This window comes from Canis aureus, chromosome 20 (assembly GCF_053574225.1).
Source record: "Canis aureus isolate CA01 chromosome 20, VMU_Caureus_v.1.0, whole genome shotgun sequence".
In the NCBI taxonomy this organism is placed as follows: Eukaryota; Metazoa; Chordata; class Mammalia; order Carnivora; family Canidae; genus Canis; species Canis aureus.
The window spans coordinates 43,693,781-43,714,612 of record NC_135630.1 but is presented as its reverse complement, the minus strand read 5'-3'; the positions used below and the strand labels follow the sequence as shown (position 1 = coordinate 43,714,612).

General features: G+C 45.8%; 1 protein-coding gene across 6 annotated transcripts in view; it reads right to left on the bottom strand.

The window, feature by feature from the left end:
- Positions 1 to 20,832, bottom strand: part of MGAT5 (alpha-1,6-mannosylglycoprotein 6-beta-N-acetylglucosaminyltransferase) — a 345,976-nt gene that overhangs the window by 253,528 nt on the left and 71,616 nt on the right. For 2 of the 6 annotated variants that reach the window (XM_077861487.1, XM_077861489.1), the window contains exon 3: positions 576 to 702. The exons of 2 other annotated variants lie outside the window; for them this stretch is intronic. The gene's annotated coding sequence lies outside the window, so the exon portion shown is untranslated. Of the gene's footprint in view, positions 1 to 575; positions 703 to 14,338; positions 14,439 to 20,832 lie in introns of those variants that run through there. 2 more of the 6 variants (XM_077861490.1, XM_077861492.1) reach the window with 1 other exon arrangement.

Genomic DNA, 20,832 nt, shown 5'->3' with positions numbered 1-20,832 from the left:
TTTCTCCCTCCTGAAAAACTCCTAACAACCTTGCATGGAGAGAGCCAAAATCCACCTCCTCCATCTTCAAATGGGGCTAATTCTGCTACAGGGATCAGTGACAAAGCTGCGGCTAGGCAATTCGGAAGGAAGGAAAAGCGTTAAATTTAAATGTAACATGCCTTCAAATGGAGATCACGAGGACATGAAGTCTTCACAGGGGAAGTCATTCCCCTTCGTGGGAAGCAGGGATTCTTAGCCAAGGGGCAAAGCAGCGGAACAAGTACTCAATGCTCTCTCTCAGGCTACATATCAGTAGGCTGGTAACCAAACAAATGACTACTCGAACTACTTACTTGAACACACAAAAGGTGCTAGTCACTTAAGGTTTGAAAAGGCATGAGGGAGGACAGCTCCCTGAAGAGGTCAGAAGTCTGGTAAAGGCCTAAAAATGTCTTCATGCCATACCTATCAGTGTATATTGATACACTGTATATACAGTGTATAGTGACACCTCAGCATAGGCAAAGAACCACCTGCTCTTCTCCCTGGTCCCGTATGCCAGCCCAAGATACAATACAATGAGATGAAATTACCCTTCTCTGTGCTTATCTCCAGGGACCAGACTTCTTTCTCAAAGGCAGCACCAGTTTCTTATTGCTTGACTCCTCCGCGCCTTCTATGGTGATTGCATATGGCGGGTATGATGGTATCTTTCTATCCCTATATGTCAAGTGGATAGTCAAAAAAAAAAAAAAAAAAAAAAAAAAGGATTACTCTGATCTATGCATTTGCCTGTGAACATTTGCAAAAGGGTACAAAACCGAAAGGTACAGAATCATATTCAGGCCTAAAGATATGTATCTAAATTGCTTGGAATGGAAATTCCTTGTAAAAATAACAGGAAATCAGAACTTCATCAGAAGCACTGACAGGACATGCCCAGGACACGATGCTTCAGAGAGCTCTGACTGCCGCCCAAGAAACAGGCTGCACTAGAATTTTGTCCTTGAACTTGACTGTACCTATGAATCGCCTGGGAATCTGGTTATTCCACGGACTGTGAATCAGCAGGCCTCTGAGTCTGCTTATCTAATAGAGATCCCAGCTACTGCTAATGTGGCTGCTGGGTGCAGCCCCTTTGAGTAGCAAAGACCTAGGAGCTCCGGAAAGGACCATGACCATCTTTGTTCCTTGCAGCTACACGGTGCACCTGAGGGGCCGAGCTAACTTGCCACAGAGGACAGAGCTTGGTGTGGTGTGCTGCACAATGGAAATTCCTAGGGCAACCACCTTTTTGTTTTATTCCACTTAACCTCTAACAGTCTATCACAAGTCAACCCTAAGGGGTAATGATCAGTACGGCGTTGGGGGAGGGGGGCATGGGGCCTTTCAAAAACCAATCTCAACCTCCTTTACTACCACTCTTTGTATAGATATCACAGTTTGGGGTCCTGGACACGTGCACTGCCAGGTGCCCCAAGAAGGGCTTCATCTGCCCTCGAAACATGTTTTTCTTATGTGCTCCTTTGACCTCTATCCTTTGCTTCCAGATCACGTATTATAATTTCCAACCTCTTTAGGCTTTCTAAATTACCCAGGCAGGGTGTCCCAATATTTGGAGGCTGCAGGCTCCTATGGGAATCTGATAAAAGCTATGAGCACTCTCCCCGCCACCAAAAAAAAAAAAAAAAACACACACACAGACACACACAAACACTAATGGTTATTTAACATTTCAGGAGTTTCAGAGACTGTGCCTGCATCTATAAAACAAAGCCTGGCTTCCTGGCTTCAGAAAGACTTAAAGATACAGGTTAACACTTACTCAGAGCACTTTATTTTTAAAATGCAAATCCTTTCCCACAAATGCTCCACAGGGAGAGACCAAGTCCCTGCCTCTGCAAACTCACCACCATCGCAGGTCAATGCAATGCCTGCACCCAGGTCGCAGGCCTTAGTCCAGAGCAAGATGACAAACGAATACAACTGAAAATTTCAAGACAAAGCCACATGCCTGGAAACAATAACCGTGACTGACATTGCTCCGACCCACATTTTCTTAACAGCGGGCCAGAAATCGTGAGACATGGACTGGAAGGGTGGCAGGATGGAGGCATGGAGAGGAGAGGCAGGAGGGGAAAACTAATTAAGAAGCAAATGGGGAAAAATGAGCTTGGAAAGGGCTCACTGAACTGCTGACAGAAGAGAGTGCTGAGGTGAAAAACAAATGCAGAAGAGGTTTGGCAGATTCCTAAAGGAACAGGACCAGAATGAGAAATGAGGCCGCGGCCAACTCCCGGCTACAAGTCAGGGACAGGAGCAGAGTGACGTTTGTGGGATGAAAAATGGAAAAAAAAAAAGTTCCCTGGACAAAAGGAGACTGACGGGCTGCTGGAGAGAGGGGGATGAGGGGGGTGCCTGGGCAGATCCCAAACGCAGCAGCACCCATGGGCCCCCTTGCACGCGCCCCCGCGGGCACACAGAGAGGTACCAGCAAACGCATGCACACTCAGAGCAAGCACTGTACCCCACTGCACCCTGAAGCCCTCTTCGGAAAAAGAGAGGAGACCAACTGGAAGTGGGGGACACTGAGCCACCACAACCAGCTTCTCCCTATGAACAGAAGCCCACCGGCCTGCAGAGAGGATTTGAGGGCGCTTGCGGGAGAACCTCCCCACCCGCCCGTGCCCCCGCCCCATCAGGCCATCCTGCCCCGTCCTTTAATGCACGAGGTGACAAAGTAGAGGCCTCACCTCTCATTCCCATCAGCTGAGCCTTTTTCTGTAGAGACAGGTTATTTGGCTTGGGCCAGAGCAGGGGAAGCGCACGGAAAGGGCCAGAATTTGAATGCACGGCCTGAGCGCAGCACGTGACACCAGAGCTGTGCTTGAAACAAAGTTTCCTGCAACGAGAGGCTGCGGGGATCCCGTGGATGAGGACACGAGGTGTGGCAGTGTCCCCTCGGGCTCCGATCACATGCAGGAATAGCCAGTCCTCGCCGCTGCTCAAGGCTGCTGAGCTTCCCTACTCGCCCTCCTGTCCCCACAGGGGTACCTGCGCTGCATTTCGGGGCCTCGCAGACAGACAACTGGCCTGGCGAGCGCCCAGCTGCCGGGCAAGGCCGAACCATCCAGGGTAATAAGGCCGCTGCCAGCTGAGCGCGGACAGCGTGCCAGGCTCCCTTTAAAGCCCTTTCCTTGGGCAGCCCGGGGGGCTCAGTGGTTTGGCGCCTGCCTTTAGCTCAGGGTGTGATCCTGGGGACCCGGGATCAAGTCCCATGTCGGGCTCCCTGCATGGAGCCTGCTTCTCCCTCTGCCTGTGTCTCTGCCTCTCTCTCTCTCTGTCTCTCATGAATAATTAAATAAAAAATCTTTAAAAAAAAAAAAATTAAAGCCCTTTCCTTATATGAACTCATTTATTCCTCTCAAATGACCTGGTGAGGGGACAGGGTGGGAGGGAGTGCCATCTCCACTCTTCGCAGATGAGGAAACAGGTCAGAGAAAGTCACACACCGCCCGTGGTCGCACCTCTGATAACAGGACAGGGCAAGATTCCAACCAAGTTCTCTGGCCAACTTCACCAGAGCCTCCCAGACTCAAGCTTTGTCGCTTTATAGTGCTGTTTGTGATGCAGTTTTTTTTTCCCCCCCATTATACCTCTAGGGGCAAAAGAAATAGTAAAAGCTCCATTTCCTGGGTAGTTAGGTCCAAACAACTTCACAGTAATAGTTAAGTGACGTCTGGCAGATGGAGCTGTGTTTTGCTCACAACTTGGTGATAGCCCATGGCATCCCTGTGACTTCCCTGTGATCCCCCCACCAGAGCGCCACAGCACACGATCTGGAATCCACAGAACTATGCTGTCGTGCCTTCCTTTTGATGAGGAAAGAGCACCAGGGTACAATAATCATACTGTCTGTTCCTTCCTTACATTGGGTACATGAGTCACCGCAATGGGGAGAAATAAAAAAACTTGCTACCGGCTGCCTTCTGCCCATCAATTATGTCTGAGCCCCTGATGACAGGCTTTTCTACCTTGGCCCAAGGACACTCTTCTGACCACAACTCCTGCCACTCCCACCCTTCCAGTAAACCGAGCATTCCAGAAGCAGCTCCTAAGGTCCTTTTGCCTCCAACCCCCACCCTGGCACTGTTCTACCTGCTGTACACCCTCTTTCCGCCCTTCTCTTCAATCCTCTCCTGCTCCCAGTTCCTGGGTGACTTCGTTCCTCTTCTGGGAAGCTGCTCCCCACTCACAGACTTAACACTCCTTCCTTTAGGTTCACAGCCCATTTTGGATACAGAGCCCCAGGATTACTCCCATTCTCTCACTCTTGGCCACCTTCTTGTCCAGCTCTCCCATCCCTCTGGTTGGACCTTAGAGACTCAACTCAGTGGCTTCCTTAGAGACTATGTACAGTAAATGGTACAGAATCTCTCCTGACTTTTAACAAAGAATGGAACAGGAGAACAAAGGACTGTTGAGGAACCCCAAGGATTATGGGATGAATAAATGAAAGGATGAATGTGGCAGACTGATTGCACTGATGGCCTCAATCATGGGACTCCCTGGACCCATGCACCCTGCAATGAGAGTCTGCAATAGCGCCCGTCAAGAAGAATTGCTAGCCTTACCCTCTGCATCTGGCCTGGTCTTGCACCTTGCTTTGACTGATAAAATGCACCACAAGTCAAGGTATATCAGTTCTGAACCAAGGCATCATTGCATAGTTCTGCTCACCCCCTTAAAAACCACAAAAATGACTTGGGCTCATCTGTTGCAAGAGGGCAGACCACATGTGGAAGGCACTCCATCTGTCCCAGTGGACACCATCCAAGACCAGACTCAGCCAGCCAACCCCTCAGATATGTGAGAAAGCCCAGCTCAAAGCCCAGAAGACTGATATCTAGTCATATGGGTGAATCCAGCTGCAACCAGAAGAACCACTCAACTGTACAACCAGGAACACCAATAAAAGGCTTCCTGTTTCAAGCCACTAAGTGCTGGGGTGGCTTGTGTCATGTGGCAATAGCTAAATGATGATGAATGAACAGTCTAATTTATAGGTAGTGACATCTCTGTAAGGAAGGGCAGTGAGTCTCCTGTTCTGTGAACAAACTATTTCTGAATCGTACATGGGATTTACTTGAAGTTGGTGTGTATTCATCATTGCCCTCATCGATAACACTACCACTGCTCATTTTGATAAGCTTTCTTGAGGAAAGGAAGTGGAAAAGGATGATCAAGAACCTGCTTCCCTTGAGACCCTTCGGTGGTTCAGGGTCTGCCCTCGGCTCAGGGTGGGATCCCGGGGTCCTGGAATAATTGAGTCCCGCATTGGGCTATCCACATAGTGCTTGCTTTTGCAATGTCTCTGCCTCTGTGTGTCTCGTGAATAAATAAATAAAATCTTAAAAAAAAAAAAAAAAAAAAAAAAAAGGAACGTGCTTCCCATTACTCTTCCTGGGAGCCAGCAGTAACAGTAAGTGTGTATTGATGGCCTATGCTGTCCATCTTCTCTGTACGCACACAGCCTGCCTATGAACCAGCTCCTGCCCAACAGTATCTGGTGGTGAAATCCTTTTGTGAACAGGGAAGGTTTAAACACATTTTTCCATGTTTTGAGTCATTTTTTTTCCCTTTAATCCTCCATGTTTCCCCCCTTCAGTCAACAAAATGCCTAGTTTTGTGCTCCACATGTTTGAGGTCTTCTGTACTTAGCAAATTCACTCTGGTGGACCTCTTCTCTCTCTAAGAGGTTAGATAAGAACCCAACTTTATTCTTTGCTGACTAGAGAAGTCAGAAATCCCTAACAGGTCAGGAAGCCCAGGGCTTATCTTCAAAAATGAAAAAATCATAGCGATTTTTCTCAACTAAGGCAGGTTGTAGCCATGATAATGCAGAAGTCCCCGAACTCAACCAAATTTTGGAAATAAAACACTTCAATAAACGTCCTTGCTGAGGGTACCTGCTGCATTGGTGGCCAAAGCGGTGTCTTTCGTAACAAATTTCCTTTGGAGGGCAACTGTCAGCTCAGTTTTCCACTAGGCACACCGATTTCCCACCGCTCTCCCAGAAACCTCTAAGTCTAGCAAATGAGGAAGCCTGGCAAGCCTCAGTTTCACATACAGAAAATGGAGTATTGAGTAAGACTGAATGAGAGAATATTAAAATCCAAAGGCTTGGCCCAGTCCTGGGCAACTATCAGTGCTCAAAAAATGTTCCTTTCCTTCCTTTCGTCTTTTTGTTGTTGTTGTTGTTAAGATCGTATTTATTTATTCATAAGAGACACAGAGAGAGGTAGAGACATAGGCAGAGGGAGAAGCAGGCTCCCTGAGGGGAGCCTGTTGTGGGACTCAATCCCAGGACCCCAGGTTCATGACCTGAGCAACTGCTGAGCCACCCAGGCATCCCACCTTACCTTCCTTTTGGCTACAAAAACACACTTGCTACACTACAGTACACACACGAGCACACACACCCCCTTCAGGCACACTCATCCCCTTCCACCTAATAAAACATCACATTTGTAGTAACAGCAATAACGAGGTCCTGAAAGCCATATCCCAAAAACACAGACATTCATTCAACTTTTACCCAATGCCATGCTGGGCATGGTTGACACAGGGCCTCTGAGGATCCTACCGACCTCCAGGGACTTTTCTCCTCCTAGAAGGGCTAACAACCTCCTAACACAATCCACAGAGTAGGTAATGAGAAAACAAGTCAGAGGGGTCCTAGGAAACAGCATCATCCCATCATCCTACTGAAGGCAACCTTCTGCCAAGTCCACAGTGGCTATATTTTCTGGCAAAAGCATCCCTGTGCTAAAGCAAGATGCCTGTCTTATGCAGCCCAGAGTTCCAATCTACTCAGCCAGCCGTCAACTCAAGGGCCACCATGCTCAGGGATCACATCTCCAGACACCTTGCCCCCTACCCCACCACCCTCCTTCACAGAACACCTGAGCCAGTGCCTCGGTGAAGAGCAGAAACAGCTAGAGCAGCATAAAAACAATGCCAAGTCTGTCTTCATGAATCACCTTCCTAGGCTGGGTGTGAAACTCTCAGGAAAATAGCCGGAAAATGATTCACATTACCCACTTACATAAGGGGAGCCGGGTCTCTCCAGCATGCTTCACACACTGGCACTGTTTCCCAGCCCAGCTTCAATTTTTGTCCAGCATCTTCAAAGTAAATTCTTTAGATCATGGAACTGCCTCAACAACAACAACAAAAAAAAACTGGACAAAGAACTAACACTGTAGTAGTGTTTTCACGTGTCAAGTGGTTCTGAGTCACTTCATCTTCATTTTCTGTCTTTGCAATTGCTCTATCCTGGATGTATGTGGGACTGCAACAGTCTTCCTACTCAAGAGCTGCAAATCGAGTTCCAGTCTCAGGAACTCAACGTGCACATGCTTCTGACTTAACCACATTCCACCTGCTGACTCTCCTATGCAGGAATCTTAAGTGTCCAGGTTCAATGCTAACAAATTCAACCAGACTAAATTAAACTCATTGACTGCTGCCCTGGTTCCTGATTTCTGATCTTCACTGCAACAGACCAAACATACGGTGAGAGCAGCACGTTATTTCATCGAAGACACCAACTCCACAAGCCTCTCTTGCAGAACAGCTGAAAGATCATGAAGTCTGTTAGAATGCATCAGCCTCTTTTGCAACTTAAAATAATAATGCCTTTGTAAGGTCACGGTCTGAAAACAGTGAAGATTACAAAGTCCACGGTAAGCATAAAACAAAAGCCCACAACCAAGTCTTTCAGAACCCAATGTAAAGGGTCAGTTTAAAAATCCCAAATCCCAGTATCACAACAATGCAGACCCGCCAGCATGGCCAAGGTGAAAAGGACAGGAAATGCTAAGTACACTGAGGATATAAGGGAGGAAGGCACTCAAACACGGCTGGCCAAGGTCCAAGCTGGTACAACCTTTGAGGGAAACTGCCAGTAGCTCATAAAGCCGAACATGCATACCCATGGTGACCCAGATGTTCCACCGTTAGGCCTATCCTCAACTATAATGTGGACCTACACTCACCGAGAGAAATATGCTAGTGCTTTCAGAAGCACTGTCCCTAAATGGAAATCATCCAAATGCCCACCTATGGCAGAATGGATCGACAAGTCAATATATGAATCAATAAATGTGCATATTCACACGGTGGAACACTCTACAAGGAGAAAGAATGGCCACTGCAACTATACACAATAGTATGGATGGATCTCACCAACACACAGCAGAAGTGAAACATGAAATAGGACACACTGCAGGAGTTCATTTTTAGAAAGAACACTAACACAGACCAAGTAATGTGTGCTGCTAAAGGTCAGGTCGGCGGCTGCTGGGTTGGATGGGTAGCGACCAGAAAGGAGCATGAGAGAGCTTTGGAAGTGCGGACTACGAGCATGGTGAGGTTGAGTGTGTGCCCTCTGCAGAATTTCATCTGGCGACACAGCTGCCAGGTGTCCTTCTCTGCATGTACATTAGATATCAATAAAAAGTTAAAAATAAAATCAGGGGCACTAGTTTCTTAGTTAAGTGACTTTGCTTCAATGACTATCAAAATGTGGATCAGCTGTTAGGTGGCTCTAAGGTTCCTGATGCTGCCTTCTCTGGAAAAAGTAGGCACCAGCTGGTGGTATAACCTGGGGCAAATTCTTTCACCCTTTGAGCATCCCCCTCATTTGTTATTGTTGGTTTGCTTTTTTAAAGTAGAAATATTGGCTCAGGTTTGCTCCCAGCTTTAATTCTTACAGACTCTAAGGTTCTCATCCATTGCTCCATCTTGGTTTTCATGATGCAGCTCTGGATCATAGAATCACAGGTGAGGTTGGCCAGGGTGGGGTTTAAGGCCCAATTGGGACCTGAGAGCATCTGACAATGACCCTCCTCATCACAGAAAGCAAGATTTAAAAGGAGAGACTCCCAAGTCTCACTACCTGGATGTGTTTAACCTTTGTAAAGCCGGCTAATATCTGATTAGACAAAACAGCACTTCAATCTCTGAACCACCTATCTGTCGCACTGCGATTTCAGCCCAATAGTCCAATTTGCTGCCAGCCTGTCACTTGGCTCCCTTTCTCTCCTCCAGGAAAATGAAGTGACGGGGTATGTAATGTCATGCCTTTACCCAAGTCAGCAGCACTCTCTGGAAATAAAATGCAAATATTCAAAAGGCTTGTCCAGATAGAGCTCTTCCAAAGAGCAAAACAGTATCTCAATGTCAAGAAGAAGAGGAGTCAAATATTTTACACAAGCATCACTTTAGCAAATCAGCATTTATGCCACGTGGAGCTCAGCACTCCAGCAGGTTCATTTACCACCACCGCTCAACACACACATCTCAAGGTCTTACTGACATCTTCCTGCTCCCTAAAACATAGTAGTTTGATAGATTACAATAGAATCATAAAGAAGTATTTCTGGAAAAGACGATGGGGAAGAGGGAAACAGACTGCTAACATGGGAAATCTGAAGTCTTGTTCATAATTTCCTAGGTAAAAAAAAAAAAAAAACAAAAAAAAGGTCCTCAATTTTTGAGGAAGTTGGAGATGCTCCCAAATTCCAGAGAAATCTGATTTTACGTTCTCTCAAAGCTAGGCAAGATGAGGCTAAGGAATCAAGTTAATCATTTTAAAGTGTTTTATGATGATATACAAAGAAGCCATACACAATGCCTCCCACCCCTGGACCCCAAAGCAATAAAAAGAGGAAGACAGGTAAATTCTGGTGACACAGGGTAGTAGGATGCAGCATGGTCTTTCCATGGATGTAGCTTCCTCCATGCTGAGGGAACAGTGACCACCAGGCAACCCTGCTCTCAAGACATCTGGAAAAAGTGACATTGATTCCAACAACGGGGTCCTTCCTTACTGGTCCTCTTTGTTATTTAGTTCTTTTATTTTCACCAGAGGCTGAGAGTTAGATAAAGTTTTATTAAAACAAAGAACATGTTTTATTTTATTAAGACAAAGAACATATAAAAATATTTTTAAAGCCCAGCCAAGAAAAAACAAATAAAAACAGAGTTATGTTTATTAAAATTTTACATCCCTTGGATATTGAGTTTCATGGCTTACCATGGCTCCAGCGAAGGCTCTATTTTGATCCTATTTCCTTAAACATTTCATATAAAAGTAATGTAAGTTCTTCCTTCACTTTATCCCCAAAGGAGGTAAAGATGAAGGTTTCCCTGTACATACACATACACATTATTTATATTATAAATACTAGCATAAGAAGCTGCACCCTTTGCTTGCTGGGAATTAAGGTATGTCCACTCCCTGCTTCACAGGTACCCTACTTGAAAAGTTCTTAACTGGCTAGCCAGCCACCCTCTTTGCTGCTGAAGCAAACAGAAGTCTGGCTGATGACTTGATCCTCAAAGACTAATTTCCTTGGACTCTGGGCTCTTGAGAAAGTCACCATGGTCTAATACAGTTTTTTCCAGGTATGGTACATTGACACTATGGTACACATAAATACACACTCTAATAGTTAAGTATTTATTTTAACATGCACAAGTACACCAAATCCCTAAGTTTATACAGGTTGTCAATGAGAATGAGAGAAAACTTAAAAATAAATGACTTAAAATAAATTTGGAGACAAGTATTTTAAGTAACAGGTGGTAACACAGACATGGTAAAAACTGGCTGGAGTTTGGAAAATAATGGTCCACTTCAAAAAAAATAATAAATCAACCAAGATTCAGAAAGCACTGCTTCTAAGTGCTGACTTGCTGTGTTCCTGGCCATCCCTCACTTATCTTCCCCAGGCAGGCCTTTCTAGAATGACAGCAACAAAACTGATAGGGTTAGAAGGCAATGTGACAAAGACGAAATCTTTTAGAAATAGAACACAAGGTCTTTTCACCTTCAAACAAGGTGTGCCCACAGTCCAGCTAAGATTCATGAACCTTTATTGAGTTTTGACTACAATGCAACAAGGCAATAGAGTAAAAAAAAAAATGCTGGCCCCTCTCCTTACAACTTCCCTGAGCTGTGGCAAGTCATTTCGCCAAGCCTGCAGGCAGTGACCCCTGGAGAGCTGCTTGGTGGCAGCAAGGGATAGTAGACAGCAAAGCACAAATGATATATTTCATTGCAGCCTGGTGTCTGAGCTTAGTGACAACTGTACAAGGCCAAGGCCTTCCAAGGTCATTCATTGCTAGGCTCTTAAAATCACTTTGGAGCCTAGCAGAAGCAAATGATCAGTGTCTCTGGAAGGCAACTTTTTTTTTTTTTTTTTTTTTTTTAACCTGTTAGTATCATCATGGGGTTTTTGTCATGTGCCTTCAGAAAGCCTAATCTGGAAGCCAAAATGTCAAAGTCTGGCCGGCTACTGTATTTGGAGAAGGAGGATACACATGCCAGGTAACCTCAGATGAGTGAGTCAGGTTGCCCAGGAAGATCTATTTCTTCACCTCACATACAACCATTGAGTAACTACCCCCTGGGTAGGCCAAATAATGCTCCCCCCCCCCCCAAATTCCCCTGTCCTGACCCCAGAACTTGTGAATGTATTGCCTCCCATGGCAAAGAAGAATTAGAGATGCATATGGAATTAAGCCTGCTAATCTATGACCTTAAGAAGATTATACTGGATTATCCAGGTAGGTCCCCTGTAATCATAAGGGCCTTTACATGTGGAGGAAGGAAGCACAAAAGTCAATGTCTCAAAAGTGTCAACTGTTCGATCCCAGGTTTTAGGATCAAGCAATCAATCAAAAAGTGTCAAGACAGACTGGATTTGAAGATAAAAAGGGGTCATGAGATAAGGAATGGAAGAGCCCCCAGAAGCTTGAAAAGTCAAGATAACTTTCTCCCCTAGGGCCTCCAGAAAAGAACACATGAGACTCTCTAGTTTCCCATTGCTGCTATTAATAAATTGCCACACACCTAGTGGCTTAATGTAACAGAAATGTTTCTCTCTCAGTTCTAGAGTTCAGAGGTCCTAAATCACCATTAGTGGGTTGAAGCAAAGTGTCAGGAGGGCCCCACCTCTCACCAGAGGCCTGCGGGGACAATGCGTCCCTGCCCTCCCAGCTCCTGATGGCTGCTAGCATTCCCTGGCTCCTGACTCCATCACCGCAATTTCCCTCCGCCTCCGTGGCCACACTCCCCCTGTGCTGTCTCTTTGCAGCCCTCCTCTCTCTGCTGCTCTGTTGTAAGGATACCTGTGATGCCATCGAGGGTCCATCCTTACAGTCCAGGATACTCATTTCATCTCAAGAGGCTTCACTTGCTCCTCTGCAAAGTCTCTTTCCATCCAGTTAATACTTACAGGGTCTAGGAGTTAGAGCTTGACATCTTTGGAAGGCGTCATTCAGGCCGCTACAGACTCATTTCAGATCTGTGACCTCCACAACCAGAACATCGATTTATGTGGTTTTAAGCCACTAAGCGTGGTAATTTGTTACGGCAGCAATAGGAGACTAATACACCTCCTTCCTCCCAAACATGCTACAGATCAAGAGAGGGCCTGCCTGAGTAGAAGGAGCTAGCCCATGCCTACTATTCACTTCAGCGTCCTGGGGGTCCTTTGTCTCTCCAGATGACACTCCTCCTCTTCCCCATGAGATGTAAAAGAATGCCAAGATTTGGCAGGAAGTGGTCATTAGAAGCTTCAGAAATCACCCTTCCCTCTTTCCTCTCACCAATCACAAGCTCCTTAAATAAACTGTATGGTAATTCAGAGAGTAGAGCTTAGGGGAAAAAAAGAACTGATACTCGTTCCAGGGAATTCCTCTTAATAATAATGAATACACTCCATCCATAAATGTCAAAGGGCTTTGCTCAGAAAGCCAATAAGCCCTACCACAAATACAAGACAATGTAACACTCTACAGGACCGTATTCCTCAATTAGGAAGAGCCTCTTCAGGTAGCTTTCCTAGCATTCCAGGGCCAGAACATCATAGTTTTAAGCACCTATTAATGATGTTATGCTGCTGGTTTTCTGTCATCTATAGGTATTTCTATTTATAGAACTGCTCCTTTTTACTCATCTGCCCTCCAGGCACTGCAGTAATTCCCCGGCTGACTGCTCTCCAAGAATTCGTCATGTCAGGATCCCCCTAGGCTCTGTCCTCAGACCTCTGATCTCTTCCTCTCCTTTAGTATGTGCTCTCTGTCCCAGGATATCAAATTCGTATATCCAGCCTGGACCCCTCAACGTGGGTGAGCACCAGATCCAAGTATCCAAGTGCTTGCTCGTCAGCTCCACTGGAATGTGGAGGCACACCCGCAACGTAGCTGGCCCAAAGCAGAGCTGCTCATCTCCTACAGCTGCACACATCAGCTCGGTAACTGGTACCCAGCGCTAAAACCCTAGTCTTCACCTGTACATTCTCTCCATTCCATCCCACCTTTCATATCTAACCCATCCATAATTCCATCAGCTCTGCCTCAAAGATTTATCCTAAATCTGTTTTCCACCATCCCTGCCATGTCAATCCCAAACCCACTACCCTCACCTCCCACCCAGATCACAGCAACAAGGCCCTGGCTGTGCTCACTCTCCCCACCCACCAGCCTGTGCAGGACACTTGGTCATCTTTCCCAAGGAGAGATCAGATAATGTTCCCAAGTGTACACTATCCAGGGGCTTTCAGCTGCACTCAAACTCCACACTGGACCATGATCTATGAGATCTAGCCAGTGACCAGCACCCAACCTCTCCTTCCTCTCTCCCCCTCTGTACTAGCAGGCACACACAGCTGCCACCGGTCATCTCCTGGAATATGCTCCTGGATCCAGGCCCTTTGAACTTGCTGCCCTCCCATCAGATCCATCCATGACCATCCCCTTCCCTCCCTGAAGCCCCCCCTCAAACGTGTCTCACCTTTGCCTAGTGAGAGCAACCCCGCAGTCACAGGCTTTCATTTTGCCCTACCTACTCTGACACTTTCCAAACATGTAGGAATACCAGATGTGGTCTTGGTTTGCTGATGCAGCGTGCGTTTCTCTTCCATTACCATACACGCTCGCTGAGGGCAGACCTCTCTGTGCCACAGTGTCCCCCAGGGCCTGGCACCTATCTAGAGCTCAGGAGATACCTGTTCATGAGCTGCTGAGTGGACTTACAACCCAAGAGCAGTATCAGATTATCGTAAAAGGTACTGTTTTAGTCAGTACCTTTGTTTTTGAGGAATAATGATTTCCTGGGCTCCAAAAGGAAGGCACCAAGCCCTCTGTCCTGGGATCCTGCACTTCATCCTCACTCCCTCCTCCTGGCTTCCCCACCTTCTGTGTGCCCTGTTCTACCAGCTAGCTAGGTCCCTAGTGTTCCATTTTATGTTACTTCCCGTTCCTTCGTCGGGTTCTGGCTCACCAAGGTTCTCATGTAAGCCCAGGGTACCACGCCACTTGCCAACACCCAAGTTTTCTTTCGAGTCTCTCAATTCACCTTCCAGAGAGCTGACGTCAGCAGCCTGGGAAGGAAGAGACACGGTTTAGAACAAGAGCCGTCAGGCGGAAAGTAGAATTTCTAGTACCGGGATGAAAAAAAATCCTCCCACCAGTAGTAAGACCAAATGTATCTCCATTCACTCTCCCTTAAAAGATGCATACGTGACCGCATGATCCTCCCAAAGAGGTAGGAGGGGTGTCAAACTCAACAGATGGTGGGAATCACGAAGATATGTGCAATGAGTACTGGCGTGAATGAAAAGGAAGATTAGGAGGGAAAAGGATCTCCATGTAAACATGATTAATTAAGAAAAATTAACCACAAGGACAAGCTTGATCCTTTTCTAAGTGCCTGTACAAAGGCTCACTCTTACACTGAATGTTTCCTCTTGGCCCGTATACAACAGCTCCAATTTGGGCCAGGTAGTAAATAGGCTAGAGGGTTTTGCTCATACCATATCTAATGCCTACAACATACCTGCAAAGTGACTACTACCTCATTTCTTCAGGTGAAGAAATCCATGTTCAGGAAGGCACAAGGTCAACTCATCCACAGGGCTCAGCATACACAGTGCCTAAGGCCCACAAAACTTTTTGGGGGCCACAAAAATGCTCTTATTCCTCTAAAATCAGAAGAATATAATTCACCTTGGATGCAATTATACAATGTAATTTCCAACATGCAGTATTTTTCGATTTCTTTGTATTATAAATGGAAGGGAGTCCCATACGCCCAAAGTCCCTTGGGCCCTGGAGAGTCAAAGAGGTCCCCTCACTCCCTGTGAAGAGGTGGAGCAAAGACCAAGACCACAAGTTCCAAAGTGCTGCACAACAGAGTCCAGATCTGTACACACTCTTTTCCAGGATGCCATCTGGCCTCCTCATACTTGCATGCCTCCCAGGAACCCTGGATACTCTAGGTTTTTTAATGCCTCCATCACCACAGCTTCTTGGAAATGCTTTTCTTAATGCAAGAATCATGGAGCGAGAAACCTATCTCACAGACTCACCAAAATTCTGATCATGCCTCCCGAATCTGATCCATAGCTTACTTGGAAGACTGACTGTTCTTAACAAATATTAAGATGAACAAGCCCCAGCTGGCCCCTTTCCCTAGAACTTCCCTCACAGAGCACTCAAGGTGAATAAAGACGGACAATCTCAAATAGTCAAAGCTTGTCCCTGGACCCACTAATTGCATGGGGATGACCTGGGATGCTCCCCAAAAATGTAGATTCCAGAGCTCCACCCCATACCTGCTGAAAAAAACAGGGGCAGAGCCCAGGAATCTGCATTATAAATGAGGAAGACAGCCAGAGGTTCTGATCTATTGTGACCAGGACCCAATAGATAAGAAGGTATGAGGACAAACTACTTTTTGCAGTTTTAACATAATCTAAATTTTCCCAGAATGCAACTATCATGTATGATGAAACAAAAATACACTATATTTTGTTCTAAACTTTACCACAAGCTATGAACCATTAAAAAAAATTGAATCACTGATGACTACTTCTGGAATATGAGTCACCAAATCAACCCTGTGTCTGGAGTTGTTACATTTATAGGTGATTTTATCAGTAGGTCTAGGGATCTAATTGACTACTTCATTTTGTCTTCTTAGTATAGTCAGGCCCAAGCAATTAGATAATGAACTACCTATTTGATTATGCATTACTTTCATTTCTTTTTTTATATTAGTTAGGAAATGGCACTAATTTTGTTTTTACTTGTGTGCGCTAGTAGGTTCTATTATCTACCGCCTGCATTCAGGACGTCAAAGAGAGCATTACAAGACAAATTGTTATAAAAGGAAACAACAGGGCACCTGAGTGGCTCAGTCATTAGGCATCTGCCTTCAGCTCAGGTCACGATCAAGGGTCCTGGGATCAAGTCCCTAGTGGGCTCCCTGCTGAGTGGGGAGCCTGCTTCTTCTCCCTCTCCCTCTGCCCCTCCCCCCATTCCTGCTCTGTATCACTCTCTCAAATAAATAAATAAAATCTTTAAAAGGGGGGGATGGGCCTTACAGGACTGAGAATGATTTTAGGAGGTCTTGACTCAAATGTCATCTCTGAGATGCTGTTGCTAATCTCACAAGTAGGGGAAATCCCAGGACAGTCCCCACCTACCACCCTCAAAGAAAGGAAAGAAAAAAAGCGAGCTGGGCCCGACAAGCTGGCAGCCAGCAGTGGGTACCTAGAGCAGCACTCCTGTGCAGATACTGAGCCCTGGGTCAGCCACAGGGCTGGAGAAGCAGAGCAAGAGCACAATCAACTTCAAATCCTGGCTACTGCTTGCTGGGGCAGGAGGTAGGGGATTGAAGAGAAGAGGAACATACAGATGCAAGTCATTGGCAATTCCAAGGTCCGGGGTTAGGTGGTTACAAGGGTATTCAGTAATGATAATAATAATAATGCTATCAAACTGTTTGCATGTATTCATTAGTATCAATCAACTATTAATAATCATAGAAAGGGAAATAATTTAACAACCATACCCAATGCCGGCAGCTTGTATTACAAAGAACAAACTACATATTAGCCTGGAGCAGTTTAAGCCTGAGTGTTAATCAGCAGCTTCTGGAGGGATGGGTAGTGACTATACACTTATTAATAACAACTTAAAAAAAAAAAAAAAAAAGGCAACAGGCACTTGGCACGGGGAATGGAGGCTCCCAAACAGTGTGTCAGGCCGATAAAGATGCTGGCGCCCGGCGGCCACCAAGGCCACTTCAAACGACCATTCGGTTTTCTCATTAGCATTGTGCAACTGTTACCTCACTCGACAATAACACACGCCTCGGGGGATCTGACAAGCACAGGTCACCCTGAAGGCAAAAGGAGAAAAGGAGCCGAAGACAAATCATAAAAATTGTTCCACCCTGACTGGAGCTGTCATAGGTTGAGTGGGTGCAGCAGAAGATAGTGGCTTCTTTTCTGAGGGGCCTCCGGGGGGTTCGAAGGGGCATCTGACTGCAAACTCTTTCTTCTCCAACCCTCCCCACCATCCCTAGTCAGATGTTCCCTGATAAAGAAGAATATGGAAGCAAAGAAGCTTCTCAATAGAAAGGACAGGTCAAAAACAATTGGCTTATTATGCCCAAAGCCTAAGAGAAGACTCTGACATCCCACCCCCCAAGTCCACCAGTTCAAAGCCAGCAGACAACCCCTTCTTGAGTGCTCCCCAAGGACATATCGTGGTGCTCCCACCGAGCCTGCCTTTATATTACCACATAACACTTTATTGTACTTATCGGCTCACTGGTCAACCTACATCTATGGGATCTAATGGGCCCTAGATGTACAAATAAATACAACATGGAAACTCCCCGAAATTGAAGTATACATCCATTTTTTTCTAAGATTTTATTTATTCATGAGAGATACAGAGAGAGAGATGCAGACAGAGGTAGAAACAGGGTCCCTGCAGGGAGCCCAATATGGGACTCGATCCCAGGGCCCAGATCACACCCTGGGCTGAAGGCAGCTGCTCAACCACTGAGCCACCCAGGTATCCCGATATGCATCCATTTTTTAATTTGTGTTCAGAATCCAAAGTAGCTTATAGGAAACTCAGGCCATGTCCTAACTTAAAGTCCATGGACGCACATTTTATTATGCTACATGGCACATGACCTTTAAGTCTTTACAAGCCCTGAGAAAAAAAATTTACAGGAACAGTAGAGGAGGAGATACAAATGAGACAGAGCCTCAGTTGGGGAAGGAGGAAAGGAGAGGATACAGGAAGACAGCCACGGGACTGGAAGTACAGGTGACGATGATCAGCTCTAGGTGTGCTTCCCTTACTGTCACTACACCAGTAAGAGTTAAGAAGGAGCACCAGTTCATTGCAAGCTGGGGCAGATGGGCAGTCAGAGTGGCCCCAAGTTTCCTCCCACAGCACCTCCACTAGTCAAGACAATCACACAGGATAGCTTCTGCTGTGGCAGATAAAGGCCTCGACTGTGTGGGACGAATGTATTAAGGCAGTGAAGATGGCAAGTCTTGTCACTTCTAGGAAGGAAATAACATTTTTAACTGGCCCTTGGATCTCCAATGTCCACATACAAAGCAGCTAACCCAGGATATTGGCAGCGACGGAAAACGTGAGGCCATTTACAACCCCTTCCTAGGGCTGCCTCATGATTACAATGACTTATTGTTGCATCTAAAGGAAATTCCAAACTCCTTACTGTGGCCATATGCAGACTATGCAGAGCTGGCCTCCACGATCTCGCCAACATCACTCCATCCTTGTCTCCTCCCCACATAGGGCCATTGCACACGCACCTCACTGGATCTTCACGCATGCTTTCCCCTCTGCCTGCCAAGGTCCTTCCACGCAGACTCCTCTTCAACTCACGGTTCCAATGCTGGAGATTGGGTTTTCCCTGACCATTTTAGGAAATGCCTATTTCTCTTGACCTTTCCTTCTCCTTCACAGGCAGTTAACTATCTGAAATTCCCCTGTTTAGGTTGCCAGCCAGAAGATAAGCTCCATGAGAACAGAGAACTCATCTGTTTTCTTCATCACTGCTTCCTTGGTGATGAGAACAGGGCCTACTGCACATTAAGTGCTCAACTGTTCCTGAAGTGAATGAATAAATGGAGGAGGGCTAATAACAGAGGTGACACTGAAGGACACTTGACCGTACCAATGTACTTTTAAAGGGTGAAGGACAGAGTATCTAAATAGAGAAAGAAAAAAAAGAGTGACCAGAGGCACCCACTAACTGGCAACAACCGCCATGGTCCAGGGGAACAGAAGAGGTGCACCCTTGCCAAGGCAGCATCACTACAGATACCACAGAAATTTCCAGAAGAACTCACAAAGGAAGATGATTTCAGGGGACCTCCCAACAGCCCTGGTCGAAGCACTCAGGCCAAAGGCTATATTCCTTTGTCACAAAATCTCTTGAAACCCTTCAAGCGTGACTATTAGTAATGTCCTTACCAAGATCAGTCAACCATATGTTTCTGGAATATTTCCCCAAAGTTGTGACTTCCTCAGCCTTATCATGGGGCAGTACAGTCAGCTAAAACTGTCATCACTGTCCAAACAAAAGACATTGGTATCCATATAGGACTATGTAATCAATTCTTAATTTCAAAGCCTGAGACAGAAAATAAATCCTCAAACATTCCAAAATATACTTCTGGTCAATCAGTGGCTTTAACAGTCTGTGTATGAGGTGTACTTTTCATCAGACCCCTGAAGTTCTTTGTTGGCAAGGACCATTTTTAATCCTGCCATCTGCGCCACTTCTACATGCAGGGACCCAATTGGTACCCGATTAATACCTGCTCCCCTCAAGCACTAACAGGACTCATGAGCAACAATGGATCCTAATCACTGCACAGAAACATTTCCCAAACAAGGGATTTTTGAGTAACCTTCCCCAAAGTTGAAGTTCCAACAATAAAGGAGGAACAGAAGGGGCAAAGGATTCTAGGCCAACCCTAAAAAGAAAATCCAGAATGACTAGAGGAACAAAACCACAGAATGAAGACTGAAATGATCAAACAGTCACAGAAAATCAGAGAATGTGGACATCAAAGAGTTGATGGACCAGCATGCAGAAAAGGGTAAGAACCACCATGTTTTTCTAAAGAAAGATTTAACAGTCCATCCCCACAGAGTGAATGGAAGTCTGAGGTTCTGGCTACCGTTTTTAGAAAAAGAAAACAGAACAAGCAAACAAAATACAGCTGCAGCCAGCACCCCGCACCCAGCCCTGAAAAACCAGCTTCCACAGAAGAGCCCGGCAATCCACAGGTGGTCCAAACAAGAAAGTGACTTTCAATCCACAGCTGGTCCCACCTCTTTTACCACTTTGCCAAGACTCCGGCCCCACCCTAGGAGACTGGCTTCTGGAATACACCAGCTTCCCAGTCCTCTGGGGAACCGAGAAAACATACTGCCCTCCCAGGAGCAGCAGAGGAAGGGAGGCAGAGACGCGCAGTTCAGAAAGGAGGGGAATTTGGTACTCTAAGGACTTAGTCAAATTCTGTGGCAAAGATTTCCCCACGAAACACTGGCTTAACAGAAAAACTCCAGAGTGGAATTTAATGTTTACTTTCAAATCTATCACCAATTTTGGAAGATATGAAAAGTAGTTAATTTCTCTGAAATGATACACATGCAGCATTTCCTGGTGTGCTAATTTCTACCTTCTGTTAACCAAAATGTTTTAAGACAACTTAATATGCCATGAGAATACATTTCAAGGCAACTGCAGAGCTAGACACAAATACCATTCATTCAGAAAATCAACTTTGGTCTCTTTCATACTTACTGAGTGTCAGAAACAGCCCAGTGCCTGACACAAGTTAAGCTGTAACATAAACTCTTCAATGGAAGGTGAAATATGATGCAGTTACCAAGAGTTATAAGTAGTAAGAGAAAAGTTACAAAGCT